The sequence below is a fragment of the Rhineura floridana genome, chromosome 8 (genome assembly GCF_030035675.1).
Source record: "Rhineura floridana isolate rRhiFlo1 chromosome 8, rRhiFlo1.hap2, whole genome shotgun sequence".
Taxonomy (NCBI): Eukaryota; Metazoa; Chordata; class Lepidosauria; order Squamata; family Rhineuridae; genus Rhineura; species Rhineura floridana.
In genome coordinates, this window is record NC_084487.1 from 25,831,768 (window position 1) to 25,857,756 (window position 25,989).

The following is a 25,989-nucleotide window of genomic DNA, read 5'->3' on the forward strand; positions in this document are numbered from 1 at the left end:
TGGCTACCCTGGTATAAGGCTTTAAAGGTCAAAATCAGCACTTGAATTGTGCCCAGAAGCAAATTGACAGCCAGTGTAGTCAGGCCAAAATTGGTGTCATCAAAAGCAACTAACAAGGAGAACTAACAAGATCAAACTCCATCGCTCTACCAGTATAGGTAAATTAGGACAGCCAAATCTGGGCTTTATGTCAAATTGATATAGATCCAGATAAGCAGTATCATCCAGGCATGCCCGAAGCTGCCCAACCATCATCTACTAACTTCCCCCCAAAAGGGGATATTATTGGATGAATTGGATGGACTGCCTTCAAGTCGATTCTGACTTATGGCAACCCTATGAATAGAGTTTTCATGGTAAACAGTATTCAGAGGGGGTTTGCCATTGCCTTCCTCTGAGGCTGAGAGGCAGTGACTGGCCCAAGGTCACCCAGTGAGTTTCATGGCTATGTGGGGATTCGAACCCTGGTCTCCCAGTTCGTAGTCCAACACCTTAACCACTACACCACTAACAACTGTGTAATACTTCTCAAACACCTCAAGATCCAGGAAGGGTCCCTTAAAGAGTCACACCACTGCCTCCTTCAAGGAGTGGCTTCGGCCAGATAGGCGACACAAAAATTCAATTTATTATTATTATTATTATTTTCTCCTGCAGTGAAGCATTAACCACTCCTCAGACCCAGCCAGTATGTTCCCTCCCCCAGAAAAATCAAGCAGAATAAACTATGCCTTCAATCCTTAACAAGTTGTTTTTTTCTATTGCATAATCAAGTGTGCCTATCTGGTTAAAAATTACAACACTGTAAAATATTAACAAGCACTTCAATAACACTTGACAAAACAAAACAAAGGAACAGTATGTTAAAATTTTGATTATACACAAATCATGCGATTATTCTAGGTCTACCATCTTTTTAAAAATCTCAAGGTATAGAGACTCTTGGTGTCCAACACGGTTGCCACTTGCCATGTGGCGAAATGGCTATTGACCTGTGGCAAATTGATACTTTTTTCCAACACCTATGTTTTTTAAATAAAAAATTTAATAAAATTATTTTACACATGTACCAGTTCAAAAAAGTGTATACCCTCCACCCTTAACAATCACAGATTTGTCCTTGAATCCTAATCACTTTTCCAATTTCAAAACTACAGAATTGTTTTTGAATTCATGCAAGATCCATTTCATTTTAACATCTACAATTCTCAACTACCTCAAGAACTTGTGAGGCTTATTTCTTTGGAAAGGCACCTTTTCATTATGTATGTGATTTTACTTCAGTGCACTCAACATCTGAAAGATTAATCAATTGTTACGATGTGAACTCATATTTTAAATCAAAATGAGTTCCCGTTCTAAATACAGTTATTCCAAAACGGTTTTCAACTTTTGGTTCAATGTGGCTCTGCGAATCAACCTTTTCTGTGGTTAAAATGGTGAAAAGATATGTCAGATTTCTTATTAATTCTATCAATAAATAATTCAAAACATTATTGCATATTTTTCCACCCTCAAACATTTTTGTCATGTGGTGAAAATGCTAACACATTCTCCACAATTTTGGCAAGTATGAAAAAACAGTTGGACACTGTTGATACAGACTTTGCCAGAAATCATGTTCAGCATTATTCATCGTGTATAGAAATAATTCACCCATTTTGATGGCATAATTCAAGGTACCGATACGCAACCAAACTAACTACATTAGAGATATTGTTTTATGTGCCATTTACCTCTGAAAGAGGAGCTACCCAACAGTGAGGAATATGTAAACCCTAAGGGATCTTAGCAAGTCATTTTACAGCAATATTCATTTTGCAAAAACATTCTTTGCATATTCCAACTTTGTTCCAATTAATTTGCTACACTTGCTGTAATACATTTTAGGTCTCCTTGAATTCCTTTCTGGAACAGGATTACATCTGTAGACTGGATTTCCCCCCAGTCAAAAGAAACATGCTATTTGTCAAGTAGCTTTCAAAGCCACAATTATAATTCTACCTAATTTCACGTGTACAGTAATATTGGAAAGATTTGTATTTTCACAACAGATGTTTTCAAGTTCAGAAAGTGCTTGTAGTTTATTTAACTTAATATTATAGGTTGCTAACTGTGAGAAAATCAGGGGCTTCAGCTGGGAACATAAAGATCAGAGTATGTTAAATACCTAATCATAAACCAGCCTTCTATTTAAACACACTTAGGCACTTGCCTAGTAGCCATAAACTGACAAGGAATTGCATAGAGATGAATGAGCAAGGAGGGCCATGGTGCTCTGTCCCTTCTCTGCATGCAGCATAGAAATCAAGAAGGCTGCCAGGAGAGAATCCCCCTTCCATGCCAGGCATAGAAACACAGCAGGCTGCTGGATGAACAGCAGAGCTTTTCATCCCACCTCAATGAGCCCACCACAGGCTAGTAGAAAATTCTTCAGGCTGGTAACTTTCATAGGCTTATTTACAAAGCTGCTACAATCATCTATAAATCCCTGAATAGCTTCAACAATATATAACAAGAGTTCTTCCTTATGTGTTCCATTACAATCTCCAAGTTCTGCAAAAGGCACGCTTTTAATGATATATATTAAGTTCAGAAAGAAAGGAAGTGAAAAGATGTTGTTATCCATGTCTGTCCTTCTGTTAGGGAACTCTCCCCTTCTCCAGGGTTGCCAAAGTCCAAGGATGAGCATTTTTTGAAAACTTAAGACCAATTTTGGCTGGCTTTTATGGCTTAAGATCAAGAAGTTTGAGGTTCAAAAGTGGAGAGCACCAAGTTGCAGAATAAAGTTTCAAAAGCCACCACAAACTTGTCCCAATTTAAAATACTTTCACTGCATAACAAACACTGTTTCCGGATTAAGCATTTGAGTCTTCTACACTGCTGCCATTGTAATCATATTTTTCAATTTCTTCTCCTGGTTAGAAAAGAAATCACACCCAGGAATTATAAGTACAGTAATACAACTATGTGAATTTCTGGTGCTTGTAATGTTCTGCATATATCAACTCAGTAATCCTTAAAACAGCTCACTATTTCTGCATACTGCAGAAGGAAGGGCTGAGCCTGGAAGAACAGTGGCATGCCTAAAACCACCTACTGAGTTAAAGACTCAGTTCATGAGTTTTATACTTGGGGCCTCCCAGTGGTCACCTTACTCTTGACCCTTACACTCTTGCTAGCTTAACTGATTTAACCCTAACACATTGGTTGTGGCAAATACAGATTACAGTCAGCCAGTACTAGAAGCATATTTAATTTTATATTTTAACCTTTCTTGTAGCACTATTTCTTGGGCTCAGAGTAGCAACCATTTTAAGATACAAAAACGGAGACGGTAAACGTAAAAGTGATAAATGAGAAAAGCTTGCCTGCTATGCATTCTGAGGGAGAGCATAACAACCTGTACCCAGTGGGTTGTATCCAGTAGTGCATAGGTGGACTTCTACTTGTGCAATGCAACTTCCCCATCCTCTCCTCCCCCCACCAGCCATCCATACACCCCCAAAATCTAGAGGCTCCCTCAATCCTCTGGAACAGATTTTTGAGTGTGTGCAGGGCAGAGGAGAGGAAAGGGAAGTCCTGTTGAAGAACAGATCTCTGCTCTGCTCTGCTCATGCAGATGCAGAATTGAACCCAATACTGCGTATATTTTACCATTGGTTCCAATTCTGTCACTTGAATATGTTATTACAGTAGGGCCCTGCTTTTCGACAGCCCGCTTTTTGGCGTTCCCCTAATACGGCGGTTTTCAATTAGAGTAAGGCCCCACTCATACGGTGCTTGTTCTGCTTTTACGGCATTTTTGGACATCGGGCACATTTTATTGACGGACTTCCGCTTTTCAGTGGGGGCCTGGAACGTAACCCGCTGTACAAGCGGGGCCCTACTGTACTTTGGAAGTCACAGAACTTACTTTCTTGGTACACTGAACATAACTAACAAGAATATTCTGTCCTGTTGTGCACAAATGGGAGGCTAGACAGCAAGCTGGGCAATACTGCATTGACATACTACCAATTTCCATGTCATCCACATATTTTGCAATGAAACTATCAAGTTTTAGCTACAATACTACCATATTACAACATATTACAAAAATAAGTTTTTAGAAAAGAAAGTTAAACATTCTATACTGAAGACTCCTTAATATGCAACCACTAATGAGCAAGATAAAAGACTGAAAGATCTGCATTAATGATATAGTGTCTTGCAAAAGTAATCAGATCCCTGACCAATGCTCTCATATTACTTGATTAAGAATGGTACATTGTAATTTCGTTCAGTATGATATTTTGTTCTGAAACACTGAAACTCAAAATCAATTATTGTAAGTTGGCATTGTTTTTATGGTGGGAAATGTTTGTAAGAAACATAAAAAACTGCTACATGTTGCTTGCATAAGTATTCAACCCCTGTGCTGTGGAAGCTCCCAGTTTACTCAGATGAAAGAAATTGCCCTATCGAGGACACAATTATCTTACCATTGGCCTTCACTTGTGAACCATTGAAGTTGCTGTCACATTATCAGGATAAAAACGCAACTGTTGAAGGATCGTTGGTCAGCTGTGGATCTGAAGTAAAATGAAGACCAAAGAGCATTCTACAGAAGTGAGAGATCATGTAATACAAATGCATAGATTAGGAAAAGGGTACAAAATGATATCCAAGTGTTTGGATATCCCAGTGACCACAGTTGGATCAATAATCAGGAAGTGGAAGCTGCATCACACCACCCAGGCACTGCCAAGAAAAGGCCATTCCTCAAAACTCAGCATTCAAACAAGGAGACTTGTGAGAGAAGCCACAGAGGCCAAGAATCACTTTGAAGGAGATCCAGAGTTCAGTGGCTGGGACTGGAGTAATGGTGCACCACTCAACCACATCAAGAGCTCTGCATAACACTGGCCCGTATGGGAGGGTGGCAACGAATAAGCCATTATTTAAAGAGTACCATCTGAAAGCATGTCTGGAGTTTGCCAGAAAGCATGACAGTGCCCCAGCTGCGATGTAGCAAAAGGTTTTGTGGTTAGGTGAGACCAAGATAGAGCTTTATGGCCAAAACTCAAAGCGCTATGTGTGGTGCAAACCTGACACTGCCCATGCCTCAAGACACACCATCGTTACAGTGAAGTATGGTAGTGGCATCTTGCTGTGGGGATGCTTCTCATCAGCAGGGACTGGGCATCTTGCTAAAATTGAAAGAAGAAGGGATGGAGCAAAATACAGAGAAAGACTTGGGAGTACATTCAATTTTTAGTAGGACAATGATCCCAAGCACAGAGCCAAAGCAACATTGGAGTGGCTCAAGAACAAAAAGGTGAATGTCCTACAGTAGCCCAGTCAAAGTCCTGATCTCAATCCCATTGAGAATCTGTGGTGCTCTTTGAAAATTGCAGTCCACAAGCTACATCCAACCAACCTGAATGACCTGGAGCAAATCTGCCAAGAAGAATGGGCCAAAATCCCTCTAACGGTATGTGCAAAGCTGGTACACATCCACCCCAAAAGCTACAGTACTTTATGTTTCTTACAAACATTTTCCAATATAAAACCAATGTCAATTTACAATAATTTATTTTGAGTTTCAGTGTTTCAAAATAAAATATCATACAGAACGAAATTACAATGTACCATTTGTAATTCAGTAATATGAGAGCATTGGTCAAGGGTCTGATTACTTTTGCAAGGCCCTGTAATTAGAATGCTAGCATAACACAGTTGGGAGAACACACTATCGCAAATGAAGCACTTTCATTAGATACTATTACATAGTTCAAAGCAGTGCCCATGCCAAAATATTATTGATAAAGCATTTCTTCCAATCACCTTTACCCTCTGTCTATTCACTGCTATTTTTATTTGGGCCAAATTCAATATAACTAGGAAGGGAGCCAAAGTTGTGATACTCCACAGAATTTCTATATACAATATATTAATGTAAGGAAGCCACATAAGTAATCTATCTTTGTTTCTAGAAGGTAAAAATAAAAAATGCTCCCCAAAAATGGAATTCATACTAACATAGAACTCAGCAGTTAATAATGATAAAGAGTATACAAATATAAACTATTGCATTTTTGTTCAGGATAGCTCAAGTCTCCATACAACAAAAACTTTACACACCAAATACTAACCAAACCGTATGTATAATAATTCGAAAAGAACAGTTTTAAGCCTTCTGACATAGGACTGACAATAAGATATTAGCTGTTAGAAGTAGTACAAGCTACTAGTTTTAATAGCAGTTTCACTAGCAAAAATCCTGCTTACATGCAGTTGCCTCCAAGACAATTCAATCAGATTTAGGACCATGCTTGTTCTCCCATTAAAGACTGTTTTCAGTAGAGTTACCTAGCATTTAACTTTTTATGGTACTTTTAATTTCACATTATGTTTAACAGTGCATGTAACACAAAATGAATTACCATAGTCAACAGTAATTTCTAGGCTTCCAACCTTTCCAAGTATATTTGACTTAAGACAGGCTTACTTGAACTTGGAAGTTGAAGGACACCTTCCAGGATCTGTGCACTAATGAAATCTAACCTTAATGCCTATTGATTATCCCAGTATTCTGAAAAGGTAGGAGCTGGAGCTGAGGCTTAACTGCAAATTGCCTCCTTTGGCCTTGGAGTCACTGTGGAGCACTTAAGTCACCTTGGTATTCCAGTGATCTGCGTGCGATGAAACAGGAAGGTCAGCAGCTGGAACACAGGTGGCACAAATCTCTGTACGAACCTGACCAAACACAGGCATGGCTGCACTATTGTGCCTACCACGTGGCAGTGGTGGCAACAAAGGAAGCCTACTTCTCTGCCACCATTGTATCTGCAAGTAGCTGGCCAGCAGACCTTTTTAGAATGGTGAATGGGCTTTTGTCATCTGACCAAGATAGCGCTGCTCTGACTCTCTCGGAAGCCTGCTGTAACAACTTTGCAAGACCCTTTAGGGACAAAAATCAATCAGATTTGGATAGAGCTGGATGCCACAGCTAGAGCGCGTTGAACCGAGGTGTCCACAGCACTGTCTGTTCCACCTGTACCGGATCAGTTTCAATTACTGCAGCCTGAGGATGTGATCAAGCTGCTTGAAGAACCTGCCCCCCTGACCCTGCTGAAAACAAGCCATAGGGGACTGACTGGTAGGTCCAGGGAGTGATTAATGCTTCACTGGAGGAGGGAGAGGTACAATCTGCCTTGAAGGAGGAGGTGGTGCGCCCCCTCCTCCCTGGTCCCAAAAGTGTTAAACAACTATTGCCCAGTGGCAAATATCTCCTTTTTAGACAAGGTGCTTGAGAAGGTGGTGGTGATCCAGCTTCAAGCATGCTTGGAGGAAGCTGTTTATTTGTATCCATTCCAGTCTGGCTTCAGGCCTGCCCATGACACTGAAACTACCTTGATCGCCCTGGCTGATGACATTTGTAGGGTGATAGATGGTGGAATGCAACCCTGCTCATTCTCCTTGACCTCTCCACAGTTTTTGATACTGTTAACCACAGTATCCTTCTGGAATATCTCAAGGAGGTGGAGGTTGGGGGGTACTGTGCTTCAGTGGTTCTGCTCATACCTCCAGAGCCACTTCCAAATAGTAGTTATGGGAGACTACTGTTCAGCACCATGGGAATTATCCTGTAGCGTTCCACAGCATTCCATCTTGTCTCCCATGCTATTCTACATCTATACAAAGCCGCTGGGAGCAGTCATCAGGAGATTTGGATTGAGGTGCATCAATATGCAGATGACACCCAGCTCTGCCTCTCTATCCCATCTGAATCAGGAGAGGCAGCTGAAGTGTTGAAGCAGTGCTTGGAGGCAGTGCTGAACTGGATGTGGGCCAATAAATTGAGGCTGAATCCTGAAAAGACAGAGGTACTATGTGTCCAGAGTTCTCATGTCTAGGAGGTAGGAAGACGGCCTGTTCTGGACAGGATTGCTCTTTCCTCGAAGGAGCAGGTCTGCAGCCTGTGGGTACTCCTTAATTCAGCACTGTCATTGGAGGTTCATGAGGCTTCAGTAGCTAGCAGTGCCTTTTTCCAGCTCCAGCTGGTTCACTAGCTTCAGCCCCTTTTGGACAGAGGAAACATGGCCACGGTGCTCTATGCTCTGGTAATTTCCAGACCGGATTGTTGCAATGTGCTCTACAGCTCTAGGGCTGCCCTTGAAGACTCAGAAACTTCAACTGGTCCAAAATGCAGCAGCTAGATCACTGACTGGGGTTCCCCTTAGAATTCATACAACCCATTTTAAAACAACTGCATTGGTTGCCAGTTTGTTTCCAGGTTCAGTTCAAGATGCTCACACTAGTGTTTAAAGCCCTAAACAACTTAGGTTCCAAATATCTGAAAGACCACCTCCTCCCCTACACACCCCCTTGGGTGTTGAGATCAGCAGAGGGGACCCTTTTGCTAGTTCCACTACTATCTGAAGTTCAAGGAGCTGGCCTAGGAGAGGGCATTCTCTGTGGCAACCCCTAGGCTGTGGGACTCCCTCCCCATCAAGGTGCGTCTGGCAACCTCATTGTACAGCTTTTGGCGAATGTTCAAGACGCACCTCTTTACCGTAGCCTTCAACACCTGCAGAGTATATTTTTAGGATCCACCTATTTTCTGTGGTGTTGTATAGTTTGTTTTTAATTGTTTTTAAATTTGTTGTAACCCACCCTGGAATCTTTGGATGAAAGCTGGGTAATAAATTCTAATAATAATAAATTGGCATACAGACAAAGACACTCTTACTATTTCACCTCTCTCAGCATTGAAAACAGGTTCCAAGGGCCAAGCCTTAATGTGCCCAAGTTCAGATTTAAGGCCATGCTCCTCCCTCCTGTTCAGTTTTTAGAAGAAACTCACTTAAAACTATTTTAACTTCAATTAAAAACAAGGTGGAGTTTCCTTCCCAGTTCTGTTTTTCCATGTTATTGTAAAAACATTGCTATAACTACATAAATGCTTCAGAAGATTGGAGAAAGATTCATAGATCTTTTAACAGTAAGCCTTCTAGATGGTTTGGGAGCTGCATAATCAAAATCCCATGATCCTGATTAAAAACTAGGGAAAAATTCAAAGTAGAATTTTCTCCCCACCGCCAAGTTCTTCCAAGTGAGGGATTTGCATCATTCCAGCACTAATCCTCCCTCGAAAATTTGGCCAATAAAAGGCAACTGCATCAAAACAGTTGTGACTAACAGATGTATCTAATTTGTATCAAAGTGACAGCCACAGCCTTTGAGAAGTGAAACTGCACAGCACCAATCCTCAAACCTTGATTGTTTTTAATAAGATCATATGCCATTTAAATTTCCACAAGAAACAAAATTACTAGTCACAGCTGAGAAAGTGATCAGGTCTATTTAGAGTGGCAAAGCAAAAAAGGTGTTTTAAAAATGAGGAAGAGGATAAAAACAAGCAAAACTCCCCACAACGCTTCAGAGAAAAAAGATTTTGACACACAAAATGCCACAGACCAGTCCAACTGAGTCCGTAAGTTGTAATTTGCAATAAATGCATCTCTGAACAAGCAATACAGAGCAAGAAGTTCACACATGCATGTTCAATGGCTTTATGGCTGTAGAATCCAGTACTTGCACGTGAATGAGCCATCATAAACCAACCTCCACAGATGGAACTATAACCTTATCTCACCCCAAATGGAATGTTTTCAATAGTCAGTATATATCTTCTTCATTTAATTATTTAGTATTCTTATATCCCACTCTTCCTCCATTCTGAAGTACAGGGTGGCTACCACAAACATCAATAAAACTGTAGATGTTAAAAATCACAAAATTACAATAAAACATAAAAGTACAGCAAACATGAATATTTATAGGACAATATCATCAAGTGTGGAATAAGCAAATGATGAGAAATTAAAAATGACACACAAAATGCATGTGTCAACCAGCTCTAAGAATGTTCTGTAGTAAGGCTATACTGAACAGTCTCAAATTTTGTCATCCACTCATTGCTTGACTCACAAGTAAAGACATATGAACTCACAACAATTTATTATTACCTTGACTAACTGTTTTAAGATTTGAAGCATCTTGGAATCAAAACTACTATTGAACTTTAAACAAGATGGAAATATTTTGCCACTAACGTATAGAACTAGGGTATACACAGTTTTTCCAAACAGCACTACAGTAACTACTTTTAATACCATTTTCATTACTTATGTTACAGCTTGTTCACTTGGGCCATTTGCAGTAAGTTGAGAACTCCAACCTAAATATTTTAATGCATTCAAGTTTTAAATTGTAGGCTGGAGAGAGAGAGTAAACAACCCCAGGTAAAAGTCAGGAATTCCTGACTAACCTCTCTTCATTCTAGGGTAAGTGATCATTACACAGTGACAGTAATATGGAATGAGCAACAAATTCCCTAGTCACACATAGTGACCTATGAATGAACTCAGGCAATCTGAAAAAGTGTGGTACTCAATCATACATGGACAAGGGATTCAAAGATAGTTGAGGATAGCAACTTGAAAATAACTCTGATCAATTAAGTATTCACAGAAATGACAGACTTTTGGACTTTTTTCTCTGAGAGTTCTCATAATCTGTTGAAATTCATTAAAAATCAGCCATGTTCACAGAGTACCTGTAATCCTAATACTGACATTGCCCCATACTCTGACCTTCTACTGCAGTTTAAAAGTTTAAAAAATGTCTGGCTGATTTTTAATTAATTTAATACATTTTGGCTGGGACTCAATGATAACGCGGAGCATGCTCAGTAAGAACCAACTGTCAGAGTTCTAAAAGCCTCACAGCTGCTGACCTTGGCTAATTGGGGCCACACCCACACCAGACTTTGATTTCATGTGAGACAGGCATGGCTTCCCCCAAAGAATCCTGGGAAGTGTAGTTTGTGAAGGGTGCTACGAGACTCCTATTGCCCTGAGAGAATGGTTTAACAGTCAGCCACTCTGATTGAACGTCTGTGACGGGAACAGGGCATCTCCTAGCAACTCTCAGCACCCTTTACTAACTACACTTCCCAGGATTCTTTGAGAGAAGCCATGACTGTCCAAAGTGAAATAAAGGCCTGGTGTGGATGTGGCCAGGGAAAGCTTTGGTTTAAATTTGGGTGGGAGGCTACATGTGTCTGCTGTAGAATAAAAAGGTGGGGGAAAGCCTGAAAAAGAATGATTTTGTTTGTTTGTTTGTTTGTTTGTTTGTTGCATTTGTATACCGCCCCATAGCCGAAGCTCTCTGGGCGGTTTACAACTATTAAAAACATTAAAAACAAATATACACATTTAAAAACACATGCTAAAATGCCTGGGAAAAGACGAACGTCTTGACTTGGCGCCGAAATAACAGTGTTGGCGCCAGGCGCACCTCGTCCCAAAAATCATTCCATAATTTGGGGGCCACCACTGAGAAGGCCCTTTCCCTTGTTGCCAGCCTCCCAGGTTCCCTTGGAGTAGGCAGCCGGAGGAGGGCCTTTGATGTTGAGCGTAGTGTACGGGTGGGTTCATGTCCAGAGAGGCGTTCCATCAGGTATTGTGGTCCCAAGCCGTGTAAGGCTTTATAGGTTAAAACTAGCACCTTGAATCGAGCTCAGAAACATACAGGCAGCCAATGCAAGGGGCTTCCCTTCTGCCCAGTGCCCACCCACCCAATCTCCTCCCCTCCCACTCCCTGCCCCTTCCCTGGGTCAGTGTTGGACTACTACCTGGGAGACCAGGGTTCGAATCCCCACATAGCCATGAAGCTGACTGGGTGACCTTGGGCCAGCCACTGCCTCAGCCTCAGAGGAATACAATGGTAAACCATCTCTGAATACCGCTTAGCATGAAAACCCTATTTTATTTTCAAACATGATTGCATAGAAATAAATCCCACTGAACTCAAAAAATATGCAAATGATCAAACCCACCCTCCCTTCTCCTTCCTCCTATCCCCTCCTCTTGCCCCTTCCCTTCCCCTTTGCCCCTCACTCCCCATCCCCTTCCAATCCCCTTTCCCCTTCCCCCTCCTCCCCTTCCCCCTCCTCCCCTTCCTCCTCCCCATGGTCAGTTTTACCTATCTTAAACATGATTGCACGGAAGTAAATACCACTGAACTCTATAAGCATGCAAATGATCAAACCTGCCCTCCCCCCTTCCTTTGCCCCCCTCCAATACGCTCCTTCCCACTCCCACTCCTCCTCCCCCATGGTCAGTGTTTCCTATCCTAAACAACATTGCATAGGAGTAAATCCCATTGAAAATAAGCATGCAAATGATCAGACCTGCTTTTCCCCTCTCCTCTCCTCTCCCTTCCTCCTTCCCTGGCCACTCCATCCCTCCATCCCTCCCCCCCCAATCAGTTTTACCTATCCTAAGCATGACTGCATGGGAGTAAATAGCACTGAATTTAATAAACATGCAAATGATCAAACCTGTCCTTTTCCACCCCTCCCAGTCCTCCCCTCTGCATTTCCTTCCCTCCCTCCCCTCCCCATCCTCTGTGGTCAGTTTCACCTATCCTAAGCATGATTGCAGGGGAGTAAATCCCATTGAATTCAATAAGCATGCAAATGATCCATCAATTCTCAGCAAACTTGCACAGGATCCCATTTCTTACCTCTCGAATTAAAAAGCAGGGAAATTCACTAATAGGCAAAAAACCTTGCGGTTTAAGAACATGCCTATAGCCCACAGCTATTCTATCAAACTTTAAAAAGCAGGGAAATTGGGCAGCTATAGTGAATGCACCAGGGGAGCAGGACACCTGAACTCCTCTCTGAGATATTGGACTGCCCTACAAATTTATCAAAATGCAAACACCATTTGGGTTGGTCTTTCACAATCCAATCCACTTGCTGTGTAGCTTGGAAGAATTTGGTAACATGTGCCTCTGAGCATATGGTGAGTGGTGGCAACACCTGCAATCAGCCCAAATAATAGAAAGAAGAAGTGTGCTGTGCTGATCTTGTTTTAGCAGGGAGGAAGCAAGTTGATATAGTTCAGACGGTCACTTCGAATATGTCTGATTTCCTTTGCAATTTTAGTGAAGTTTCCTATAGGAAATCATTTTATTTTGTTTCTATTTCTGTGAATATGTGAAGTACAGCAACTCTTTGCAAAACATAATTGTGGAATAATGGCACTGACCTCTGCAGAATAGTCTCCAGTGGACCTCAGCAGTGTCTCAATTTGCACAAGATAAAACAGTGGTAGGTGAAATATATTCTAGCAAAATGCTAGGTGTGCTCTATGTTTTTAATTGACTGTGCCCACCTTGCCTTAAATGAAGTGGTTTAAACATAGCAGGCTGAAAATATGCATCTTTTTTTTCCCAACAGCTAGAGTCATTGCTGAAGTAGCAACATATTGTAATCAGTCTGATTTTACATCAAACTGCAGGTCCAAATTCCACTGTTAATGCACCCAAAATAGAAACAGAACATAACCTCCAATATAAAACACAAAAGGCTGTCTTCACCATCATATGACACTGACCAATAAAAAGGCTTTGATATTAATAAAAATAAATTTGACAACAGATTTCTAGGATGAATGAGGGAAATAAAATTTTCTAGTGTAGATTCTCTGTAGAAACATTAATAACACAGGAAAGAAGCAAAGTAAGAAGAACAGCAACAAACATACAAAAATATAATTCTCTATCTTTGGAGATGGCAAGTGTTGCCACCACTCACCATATGCTCAGAGGCACATGTTACCAAATTCTTCCAAGCTACGCAGGAAGTGGATTGGACTTTGAAAGACCAACCGAAATGGTGTTTGCATTTTGACAAATTTGTAGGGCAGTCCAATATCTCAGAGAGGAGGTCAGGTCTCCTGCTCCCCTGGTGCATTCACTATAGCTGCCCAATTTCCCTGCTTTTTAAAGTTTGATAGAATAGCTTTGGACTATAGGTATGTTCTTAAACCGCAAGGTTTTTTTACTATTAGTGAATCTACCACTTATTTACTGGACAGCCACTGCTGCTGATCGATTTCTGGAGTAAGCTTTAGTAAATCCTGAAGTCCAAGTCCAAAACCTCACTAAGCAATATAACGTTTTCCCATTTTCACTCCTTCTGACCATTTCACAGATTTGTTGCAATACTAATAGGACAGTAAGTTATTCTGAATGTAAATGGAGGAAAACATATGATAAATACGATGGCAATGATTAATCAGGCTATAGTGATGACGATAGTGGAAATCTTACTTGTTTTTGACCACTGCCTCTGCAGACTCAGAAAGCAGAACTATTATTAACATCAGCAGCAGCAGTAGTAGTATAATTTATTGCCAGCCCTTCACCCAGAGGCTCTAGGGCGGATTACAACAACCTTAAAATATAGTGTTAAAAACAATTAAAAACAACTAGAATCACAAAATAGGGTGAGTCCTAAAAATATATGTCTCAGGTGCCAAAGGCCAGGGTGACTTAATGACTAAAGGGATATTGCAAGCTAACTCTTACAATGTCTGGAAAATGGAAAGTTTTACTTGCTGTGAAGCGTCCTTCTGATCAGCAGAGTGAAGCAGACAGGAATGGGTTAACTCCTCCTGGAGGCAGAGTCAACATTAGACTAAAGATTAGTTGGTGGCCAGTCAGAAGGGGGAGAGAACCTTCTCCCCTCATCAGTTTTTGACTCTGCCTTCAGCAAGTAACAGTCAACCTACTCCTCCTGGGTCCCCATAAGGGATTCAGGAACAGTTTAGTTGTTTTTTGCTCTTCTTGGAGAGTATTTTCTCTTTGGCTGCAGATGCAGCACATGCAGCACACAGACTTTCTGCCTCTCTCTTCTTTCACTCCCTGCCCATCAGTGAATAGTCAGATTTGGGAAGGAAGAGAGGGATTGCTTCTGAGGGGTGCAGAAAGCGCCTCGACATGGTGAAGACCGGGATTTGTTTCCCCCCACCCACGGTCCTTTGTCGGAACGCTCTTCTGCAATCCCAAGGAGAGGGAAACCCCTCCTGGAGCGTTGCTGCTGTGGAGCTAGAGAGGAGCAGGGACTGGTCCCTCACTATCCAAGGCTCCTGTAGAGCTAGTGATTCCCCTTGGTAATGTGCCTCTGCAACATTTGGTAGCCACCTTACTGCCTTTTCAGGTATAGCCGCTAGGCTTCTTTTCTTATCCGGGGGAAGGGGATATCGCCTGCTCCAGCTTCTACCCTTTTTGGCCAGGTGTCAAGCTATGCCTAATGGGGGAGGCAGCCCATTTCACGCCTCAGCCAAGAAAGACAATGGGTCCTTGAGTGGGGAGGAAACTCCTCTGCTGACCAAGAGTTGGCCTCAGTTGTACACTGTAACACTTTTGAGGAGTTCTTTGCATGATTAAGATCCTCCGTGGCGCGGAGTGGTAAGCGGCGGTAACTCAGCCAAAGCTCTGCTCACGGCCGGAGTTTGATTCCAACGGAAGGAGGAAGTCGAATCTCCAGTAAAAGGGGTCGAGGTCCACTCAGCCTTCCATCCATCCGTGGTCGGTAAAATGAGTACCCAGCATATGCTGGGGGGTAAAGAAAGGCCAGGGAAGGAACTGGCAATCTCACCCCATATATACGGTCTGCCTAGTAAACATCGCAAGACGTCACCCTAAGAGTCGGAAACGACTCACACTACAAGTGCAGGGACACCTTTACCTTTACCTTTTTGCATGATCATTTGCTCCTACTATGAACTTAACACTGAAAATGTTAAGAAACATTTGGAGGCAATTCTGTCAAATTTGTTTCAGGTATTGTCCATATCCTTAAGTGTCAGCATGTCCTCTTGACCCATGTCCATATTGGCAGGTGTTGAAAAGTCAGGAAAGACAAAGAATTTGATTATACACAATAAACAGGCTTCCAAAAGGGAAGCTTTCATTCCTACAAGCCTGAAAGAAACTACAGACCAAAATCTAATCTTTTTTTCCAAGCCAAACTGGTCAGGCAGGTTGTAGTCAAGTAGCTCCAGGTATATCTGAATGAAAAGGACCATCTAGACCCATTTAAATTTTGTTGAAAGTGCCTTGATTGCTCTGCTTGAGGACCTTTACTCAGACAGACAGGGGAAGTGTAACTCTGCTTATTTCCCTATACCTCAGCAGCATTCAAATACCATCTTATCAGGGTATCTTTCTAAGCTGATTGTATAGATTACATTGCCTTGCAGTGCTCTGTTCCTACCTCACTTGGAGATTACACAAAGCGATGCTGGGAGATTGTCATTCCTCCCTATAAGAACTATCCTGAGGGGTTCTGCAGAGTTTTTATCAATCATGCTCCAGCATCTACATGGGATCCAGTGAATGGCTACACCATTCTATATGTAATTTAATTCACTAATAGGCAAAAAGACATGTGGGTTAAGAACGTACCTATAGCCCATATATATTTCTATCAAACTGTAAAAAGCAGGGAAATTGGGCAGCTATAGTGAATGCACCAGGGGAGCAGGAGATATTGTACTGCCCTACAAATTCCTCAAAATGCAAACACCATTTGGGTTGGTCTTTCACAGTCCAATCCACTTGCTGTGTAGCTTGGAAGAATTGGGTAACATGTGCCTCTGAGCATATGGTGAGTGGTGACAACACCTGCCATCTCCAAAGATGGAGAATTATATTTTTGTATGTTTGTTGCTGTTCTTCTTACTTTGCTTCTTTCCTGTGTTATTAATGTTTCTACAGAGAGTCTAAAGCAGAAAATTTTATTTCCCTCATTATTCATCCTAGAAATCTGTGTCAAATTTATTTTCAAAGTCTTTTTATTGGTCAATGTCATATGATGGTAAAGATAGCCTTTTGTGTGTCAAATTGGAGGTCATGTTCTATTTCTGTTTTGGGTGCATTAACAGTTGAATCTGAAACTGCAGTTTGATGTAAAATCAGACTGATTACAATATGTTGCTACTTCAGCAATGACTCTAGCTGTTGGAAAAAAGAGGATGCATGTTTTCAGCCTGCTATGTTCAAACCACATTATTTAAGGCAAGGTGTTCATGATCAATTAAAAACATAGAGCACACCTAGAATTTTGCTAAAATATATTTTACCCCTCACTGCTCTATCTTGTGCAAATTGAGACACTTCTGAGGTCCACTAGAGACTCTTCTGCATAAGTCAGTGCCATTATTCCCACAACTATGTTTGGAGGTTTTTTAGTGTAAATTTCGCAAAGTGTTGCTGTACTTCACATATCCATAGAAATAAAAGCAAAAGAAAATGATTTCCTATAGAAACTTCACTAAAGTTGCAAAGTAAATCAAACATATTTAAAGTGACTATCTGAACTATATCAACTGTCTTAATAATGCTGCTTCCTCCCTGCTAAAACAAGATCAGCGCAGCACACGTCTTCTTTCTATTATTTGGGCTGATTGCAGGTGTTGCCACCACTCACCATATTTATTTATTTTATTTATTTGTTTCATTTTTAAACCGCCCATAGCGAGTAGCTCTCTGGGCGGTGTACAAAAGATTAAAATACAGAAATACAAAATATCACAATAAATAAACAGTAAACAAAGAGATTTAAAATTGTAACATTAAATGCATTAAAATGCCTGGCAGCATAGCCAGGTCTTAACCTGGCGCCGAAAAGATAGAAGCGTCGGCGCCAGGAGTACTTCTTCGGGGAGGCTGTTCCACAGTTCGGGGGCCACTACAGAAAAGGCCCTAGATCGAGTAACTGTCCTCCGGGCTTCCTGATGGGTTGGTACCCGGAGGAGGGCCTTAGATGCTGAGCGAAGTGACAGGGTCAGTTCATAGCGGGAGAGGCGTTCCACAAGATACTGCGGTCCCACGCCGTGTAAGGCTTTATAGGTCAAAACCAGCACCTTGAATCTGGCTCAGAAGCAAATGGGTAGCCAGTGCAAACGGGCCAGAACAGGTGTTATATGCGCTGACTGGCTGGTCCTCGTCAGCAGTCTGGCTGCTGCGTTTTGCACTAGCTGAAGCTTCCGAACTGTCTTCAAGGGCAGCCCTACGTAGAGCGCATTACAGTAATCCAACCTAGAAGTTACCAGAGCATGAACAACTGAGGCGAGGTCATCTCTGTCCAGATAGGGGTGTAGCTGGGCTACCAACCGAAGGTGGTAGAATATGCTCAGAGGCACACGTTACCAAATTCTTGCAAGCTACACAGGAAGTGGATTGGACTGTGAAAGACCAACCCAAATGGTGTTTGCATTTTGACCAATATGTTGGGCAGTACAATATCTCAGAGAGGAGTTCAGGCCTTCTGCTCCCCTGGTGCATTCACTATAGCTGCCCAATTTCCCTGCTTTTTAAAGTTTGGTAGAAATATCTGTGGGCTATAGGTACGTTCTTAAACTGCAAGGTTTTTTGCCTACTAGTGAATTTCCCTGCTTTTTAATCCGGGAGGTAAGAAATGGGATCCTGTGCAAGTTTGCTGAGAATGGATGGATCATTTGCATGCTTATTGAGTTCAATGGGATTTACTCCCCTGCAATCATGCTTCGGATAGATGAAACTGACCACAGAGGATGGGGAGGGGAGAGGGGGAGGGGAGGATATGCAGAGGGGAGGACTGGGAGGGGGAGCAGGCAGGAGGGAGAGGGGTGAAGAAGGACGGGTTTGCTCATTTGCATGTTTATTGGATTCGGTGCTATTTACTCCCGTGCAATCATTCTTAGGATAGGTAAAACTGACCAGGGGGTAGGGAGGGAGGGCTGAAGTGGGCAGGGGAGGAGGAAGAAGGAAGAGGGGAGGGGAGTAAGAAAGGAGAGGAGAGGGGAAGGAGGGGAAAAGCAGGTCTGATCATTTGCATGCTTGTTGAGTTCAATGGGATCTACTCCTATGCAATCATGCTTAAGGTAAGTAAAACTCACCATGGGGAGGAGGAAGAGGAGGGGGAAGGGGAGGGAGGGGATTGGAAGGGGATGGGGAGGGAGGGGCAAAGGAAGGGGGAGGGAAGGGGCAAGAGGGAGGGGATAGGAGAGAGGAGAAGGAAGGGAGGGTTTGATCATTTGCATACTTTTTCAGTTCAATGAGATTTATTTCTATGCAATTTCTATGCAGTTGCCTTCATAATCCCTCTGCCCCAGCTGCCTTCAATATCTGCTCCCTAGCCACTTCCTCCAATCTCTAGCTTTGAATGGGCTCTCCCACAATGCCTTGGGCACTTTCTTGATCTTCTCTGCACCAAGCACTGATGGATCTGACCTTATAGCTCAGCTGTGATTTGACCTTCAACACAGTGCACTGTTCATCCTCCCCACATTCTGCCTACTGCTCCTTCCTTGAACTGTAGTCCATTAATCCTGTGGCCTTCTTTGAAACAAGATCCCCTACTTTGTTGCTTCTGTCTGCTCTGTAGCCTCTGCAATTACCACCTTCAATTCATTCCTGTCATCCACAGATTTGCCTCATTCTACCAACTAACAATTTGTTCCTGTCATCCCCAATCATAAGAATCCATCTTTGTTCATGAATTTGCACAGCTGAATGCCCCTGGAGAACAAAAGAGATGGGCTGTTTCATCTGCTATAAATTCGTTCTCCTCCTCATCTTCCTGGCCATACACTACTACACCACCTCTGATCTACATCATGAGTCCCCAGTGCACCTAACTTTGAAGTCTGCTAAGGCCTGTCCCACTGCCTGCACCCTCCTTGCTCTCAACTCCAAGATTTTATCATCTCCCTCAATGATGAAATTGAAGCCATCTATTCAGATCTCATTTCCTCTCCTCCATCCCTTCCCCTCCTCTGACATTTCCTTCAACTTTTTCTTCTGACCCATCTCACTTGGTGAATTGACTACCCTCTGTTGTCCTTATCTAATCCCTGTGAAGAAAGAGAAAAAATCCTTCATCAGGTGGAAAAATTGTTTGTGGAGAATTCTAATAGCAAAAATACTTACTAAAAATGACAAAGGCCCAATATATTAGAGGCCAAAACGCATTGAGCTTTCCCAAGAAATAAATTCTCTCTCAGCATTTTGGGATTTCCCCACTCTTTCTTTGGATGCTGGCCTTTTTTGTTTCCATTCCTTATCTAACCCCTGCACATGCCCCTATCCCATTTACTCCCAATAGTCATCTCCATCATTATGTCTCCTCTCCAAAACACAATCAACATTCTCAGTCCCCCCAGCTCCTACCCTACTGTGTCCAAACTATCCTACTGTCCCCCTATTTGCAAGAAGCTATTCTATGAGCAGTTCTCCCTCTCTAGCTATGACTCATTACTCATTTCCAAGGAGGGCCCTATGTACAGAACTAACTTCTATAGCAAATATGAAAAGTCACACTTGAAACAAGCAGAACTGCAGATGACATTTTCAAGCTGCAATAGCTGCTATCCAAGGCGGCTAGACCCCCAGTATCTGTTTCTAGTGCCCTAGAGGCTTTTTGATAGCAATTATGTGCTAATAATAATAATAATAATAATAATAATAATAATAATAATAATAATAATAATAATAAAGTCTTTGCAGCCATGTGGGCCTTGGGAATGATGCTGTATTTGCTATACAAAGGTGCTTGGGTTGATAAGTGCTGATGTGAGCAACTCTTCCTTCATTACATCTCCTACTGCAGCTGTACACTGAAAGAACACTCTCCAAATGCACATACATTTTAGCCCACATATAGTCTAGCTTCATTTCTTATCAGGCATCTCTAGAAGCTTCTAGAAGAACCCCTGACAATGCCTTAACTCGGGCAAAACATTATATATTCTTACGACCCATGCTTACTTTGAAATGCCCTGCATTCTCTAGAAGTAAACCTGGAGAGAGAGAAAATACAAATACACATAGAATAATGACTGTCAATTGAGACAACATATATATGAGAAGCACACAAGTGAGAGACTATGCTTAATGCATCCTCAGCAACTTCCACAGTGCAAACCATTGAAACCTGCTATTGGTTAGTGTGTGAACTCTAAGCCAACAAACATGCTGTTCACTATGTAAGAGCAGGATGAAGATTTCCCTGCCTCAAAGATGCCTCTAAATAACATAATTCTCTGCTCACCTAAAAGCACAAAAGGCAATGTCAAAAACTAAGTATGTCACAAGAAGCTTTAAGATACATACAGAACCTGACTTAATTAGTTTTTCTCCCATCTAGGTATAAAGAATGAACAATAGGTAACCACCACACAGTTTTTAAGCCTTTACAGTCTCACACCAGTTTGCCATGTCTCTTTACTAGAGTGTGTTAGGGACAAAGGTCAAACAGAGTATCTCATTTCAATGTAATTTTAAATTAGTATTTTTTTTTCAAAAAAACATAATCTGCAGGCCTATAGAAATGGCATGATATGTTTCAACGCTCAAAACTAAAAGTAAAGAAAACTTGAAGAAAGTCAGCCTGTGACAGACATGTCTGTATTAATGTATATATATAAGAATAATCAATAAAGGATATGTAATATTTTCAAAATGTTTTACTACAAAATTGTTTAAAAGATCTAAAAAGCTATTCAGATCAGAAAACAAAACGCAAAAGCTGTTAACAGAAGCAGGTTACATAAGTGTGAACTTTTAAATTCTTAAAATAATCAGACTGGACTACAGCTTTTAATAGGAATATTTATAGATTATTTATGTGCTGTCAATCTTAGCAAGGATAAAGAGTCAATGTTTCATTATGGTCAAAATACATTTGTAGCAGAGTCATAAACAACTTGCTGGCAAATCCCAAAGAAGCAAGATGAGCACAAGGGAAGTATGCTAACAAGATACAGGGCAAATGAAACACATTCCAATGATTAGGTAAGGCAGACACACAGACTCGCACTACAAGGTTCTCATTAACTGGCAATACTCTTTAAACACATTTTATTTAAAATGGTCAAGAATCAAGCCTTTCCTGCTAAACCTGCCACATTCACAATGCCTGAGAGATTAGCCATGTCTCGCGGAATATGGTTTTCATCCAAATGCACATGCCCCACATGATAATTTGTGTAAAGCAAATACCTGCAAAAGTAATGCTGTTTCGGTTATGTGGGACTGTTATTACAGAGTAATACCACAGAATGGGAAGACCTGCATATAACATTAACCATAGTTCAGCATGGCTGCAAGCCTCAGACACATATGCACTCCCTCCCCCTCCAGCACAGCCACAAGAAGACTGGAAGCTTCCACTTCAGTTTCAGATTAACCACAATGCTATAACTGCATCCAATACGCTATTTTGTAGTGATGATTAAATAGAGTTTGTTGAAACAAGCCAGCTTCTTGAACCATGGTTTGAAGCTGGCTTGTTTCACCAAACCATAGTTAAAATTAACTAGTTTGTCAGGTTCAGATGGCACAGCAAACTGCAGTTAAGCTAAAACAGAAGCAAAAGCTTCCAAATACTCCTTGTGGCGACACCAAAGAAGGGGAGCATGTGAATTCAGGTCTCACCTAGGCTCACTCTTATAACACTAGACTTTGTTTAAGCACTACACCAGAATGAGCCTAAAATCTCATCACATTAACTACATGTTCTTCAAGCAGAGTTAACTTCACATAATTTCACAACCTAAACCCCACTGACCGCAACCAATTATGTGAAATGGTTCTAGGTCTGCTGAGATGACAGCAACCAAATCTAAAATAAACAGAGCTTTTTAAAAAAATTCAGTAAGTTATACAATTTGAATGAAAAAAATCCTTTAAAAAGTGGACATTCTAACATTAGGTCAAAATAGCATAGCCATAGCCTGCATTAAAGGCCTAATCCTACAGAGAATCCAGGAGCCAAGCATATGTATGTGAGAGATAGGTAAAGTGATCCCAAGAATAAAGATTAGGCCACCCATTTCAGAAGAAAACAAGTTAAGATAACTCAATGAAACAAATCAATTTGGCCTGTCTGATGCCCATTAGTTTCTCTTCCCTATACTTTGGTAAGCCCAAAGCTTATCAAATAACTGCCTGTTTTACTCTTTGATTAGCACTATCACCATGAAATCAGCCCAGTGCAGCTCCAGCAGGGTAGCAGCTTGCTTAGATTAATGATGATATCACGTATGTTTTTGTATTTATTTCCCTTCACTTTCCAACATATAAAGGTACAATAGGTTTATTTCCATTGTAGTTACATTACTTCGCACCTGTCATGTGGCATTACTCCCACACTACAACTGAAGGCATTCAGAGTCTGTCTTCTTGGTAGCATTCCCACGGTAAGCTTGACCCCAAATACTAAAAAAAAAGTGAACTGAACCACACCTGATCCAAAACTCTCTCTATATATGTATCTATATAGTTCAAAGAGGATTGTTTTCTTAAATGAATCAAACCTGAACCTTAAAACTCTGTCTCTAAAATATGGAATTGAATCCTTGCACACAAACATCAGTACTTAGCTCAAAATAAGTGATTCGATGGTCAGAAGTCTGAGAGTGGTAAGAAAAGGCCTCTTCTTACCCTAGAGAGGCAGGTAAAAGAAACTATTTCCCAGGAAGTGAGGACAAGGGAGGTAGCGGTCTGGAATATGTTGTTTTTACCTTAAACCCATGTAAACCCTATATCCAAACTCGTTAAATACGCCAGCTTTCATAACTTGTGATTTGAAGTTGGCTTGCTTTGAAACTGGCCAAAGTTTGTTTTAAACTACAGTAGGGCCCCGCTTTTCGGCAGCCTGCTTTTCGGCATTCTGCTAATATAGCGGTTTTCAATTAGAGTAAAGCCCCACTTATACAGCGCTTGTTCCACTTTTACGGCATTTTTCGAGCGTCGGGCAGCATTTTATTGACGGAGTTCTGCTTTTTGGCGGGGGTCTGGAACGTAATCCGCTGTATGAGTGGGGCCCTACTGTACAACCACTTGCAGCCACAAGCCAGGAGTTGCATGTGGGAGTGAGAGGTGGGCTTTGCTCAAGCTCATTCCAGCTTATGCATAAAGCACTGAACCAGGGATGGGGAACCTTTTTCAGTCCAAGGGCTGCATTCCTTTCTGGGCAACCTTCTATGTGATGGGTGGGACCAAAGGCAAAAGTGGGTAGAGCAATGAACATATGTATTACCTCTGTACAGTAGGCTAGTTTCTACACACACACCTTCTCTGTCCTCCATTCAGACAAGCAAGAGGCATGTCAGAGTTCATAAAACATTACAGGTAGGCAAAAGCACTTGGGGTATGAACAGGGCCAGTGAGGGGTATGGCCCAGGGAATGCTCTGAGGGCCAAACTGAGAGGCCTGGAGGGCCACATTTGGGGCCCAGACCTGAGACTGGGCATCTTAAACCCATTTTCCACAACATCTGAATTCAGAAAGTACAGTTTAAGGACACCAGCCAAACCTGTGGTTGCATATGTTGGTCTGGAGGAAGCCCTTAAACAAAGGTTTCCAGCAGTCATCACAGGAAATTGTGTTTTTAAAAATGTATCTTTTCCAAAGCTGGACATGCAAAAAGATGACAGAGTGCACAAGTACACAGCTCATTCCTGGTCCCATAAAGCATGGTTTGTCAGACTGAAATTGTGACGTCTAAACCAGGCCTTACAGTCACTTACAGAATATAAATAATTAGAAAGGCAACTTTCACATTCTCCAGCTAGTCTTACAAAAGTGTACATTAGACCAGACTCTAAGGAGAATAAGAGATTTATACCATTCAGTGGAAAATAATGGTAAATTAGCTCACTGCTGAAAGATAAAAGGTATTTAAATCTTACTGCAAGTTTTAAAATGTATCCAAATTAAGGGATAATGTATCTTGTAGGGGTCAGATTGATACAGATGAAGGGAATGGGAACCAAAAAGTAGTGTAAGATTCAGGATGGGGCCTCCCATCTCTTGAGACCTTTGACACCAACAGCTGTTAGATTCCAGGGACAGTTTCTAATTCTGCCTTGAGTTCAGAGGGGTGAAAAAAAGATAAAGTAGGTCATTTCGGACAGTACAGCCCCCCCCACACACAATAGGAAGATACCTTGTATAGAAGTATCAAGCACAAAAGTAACAGTAGCCACCTCTAGGCATTTAAATGATTAGATCTATATAGTTGGATTCACTAAAATATGCCTCAGTTTTCTATACACGCTTCTAACAGTCTCACCAGAACTCAAGACCAGACAGTGTTAGAGAGCATAAAGATAAATTCTTCTTTTGTAGATCCAAGAAAATAGAGGATCTGCATCTAGTATCTATTTTCACAACTGCTCTGGCTCTTAAAAATCTGGAAATGAAGGCTAAATATGTGGTACAATCAAGATAAGTGATTCAGTGTAGAACTGTACAGTTCTCAGAGATTGCCAAGTTGCTGCATGAACACAAAAGGATCATAAGATGACTGGAATTTCATGCTGTAGCTATCCTGTATGTTGCTTACCCACTACCTCTAACACCCCAACTACCAATTACTCACCTACCAAAGATTCTTACCACAATCATTCAATGTAATAGTCTCCCTGGCCTGACAGGAATTAATTGAAACAATCAGTTACTATGTAAACTTAGCCTACTGCAAAGTGACTAAACCCTGAAAACAAGCACTTAAAACTTTCTTATTTTCATCTATAGAGTGTAGCATATGTAGTGCCCACTTCTTAGGTACTGGCCTACCTATCTTGCTTGTTGGAAAAGTGACTAATATTATGTGACATGCTTTGAACACTTTAGTATTCTTTAAATACCGGCTGTGTTTGCACAGAAGTTTAAACCACTGAAGCATAGATAAGCATAGCCATGGTTTAAAGGCAAATGCATAGTGTTCCAGTGCACAAAGCAAAATTGCTTTGTGTACTTTGCTCCTTCCCTACACCTGCCATGCTGGCAGGACCCTAAGCAATGATTTGGCTTAGAATTGTTTTCAAACCCAGGTTCATGGTTTGTTTGCCCCAAACAAATCAGTCAGTAAGCCAACAACAAACTTTGGTTACAGCTTGTGGTTTGTTTGGAGTGAAATAAGCCACAATCTCAGGTTCAGATGTAATGCTAAGCCAAACGATGATGATGATGGTAGATTGCCTTCAAGTCGATTCTGACTTATGGTGACCCTATGAATAGGGTTTTCATGGAAAACTATATTCAGAGGTGGTTTACCATTGCCTTGCTCTGAGGCTGAGAGACAATCACAAG

The 25,989-nt window shown here is 41.4% G+C and overlaps 1 protein-coding gene across 5 annotated transcripts in view; it reads right to left on the reverse strand.

The window, feature by feature from the left end:
* WNK1 (WNK lysine deficient protein kinase 1) overlaps positions 1-25,989 on the reverse strand; it is a 160,920-nt gene that overhangs the window by 119,266 nt on the left and 15,665 nt on the right. The window lies entirely within an intron of this gene.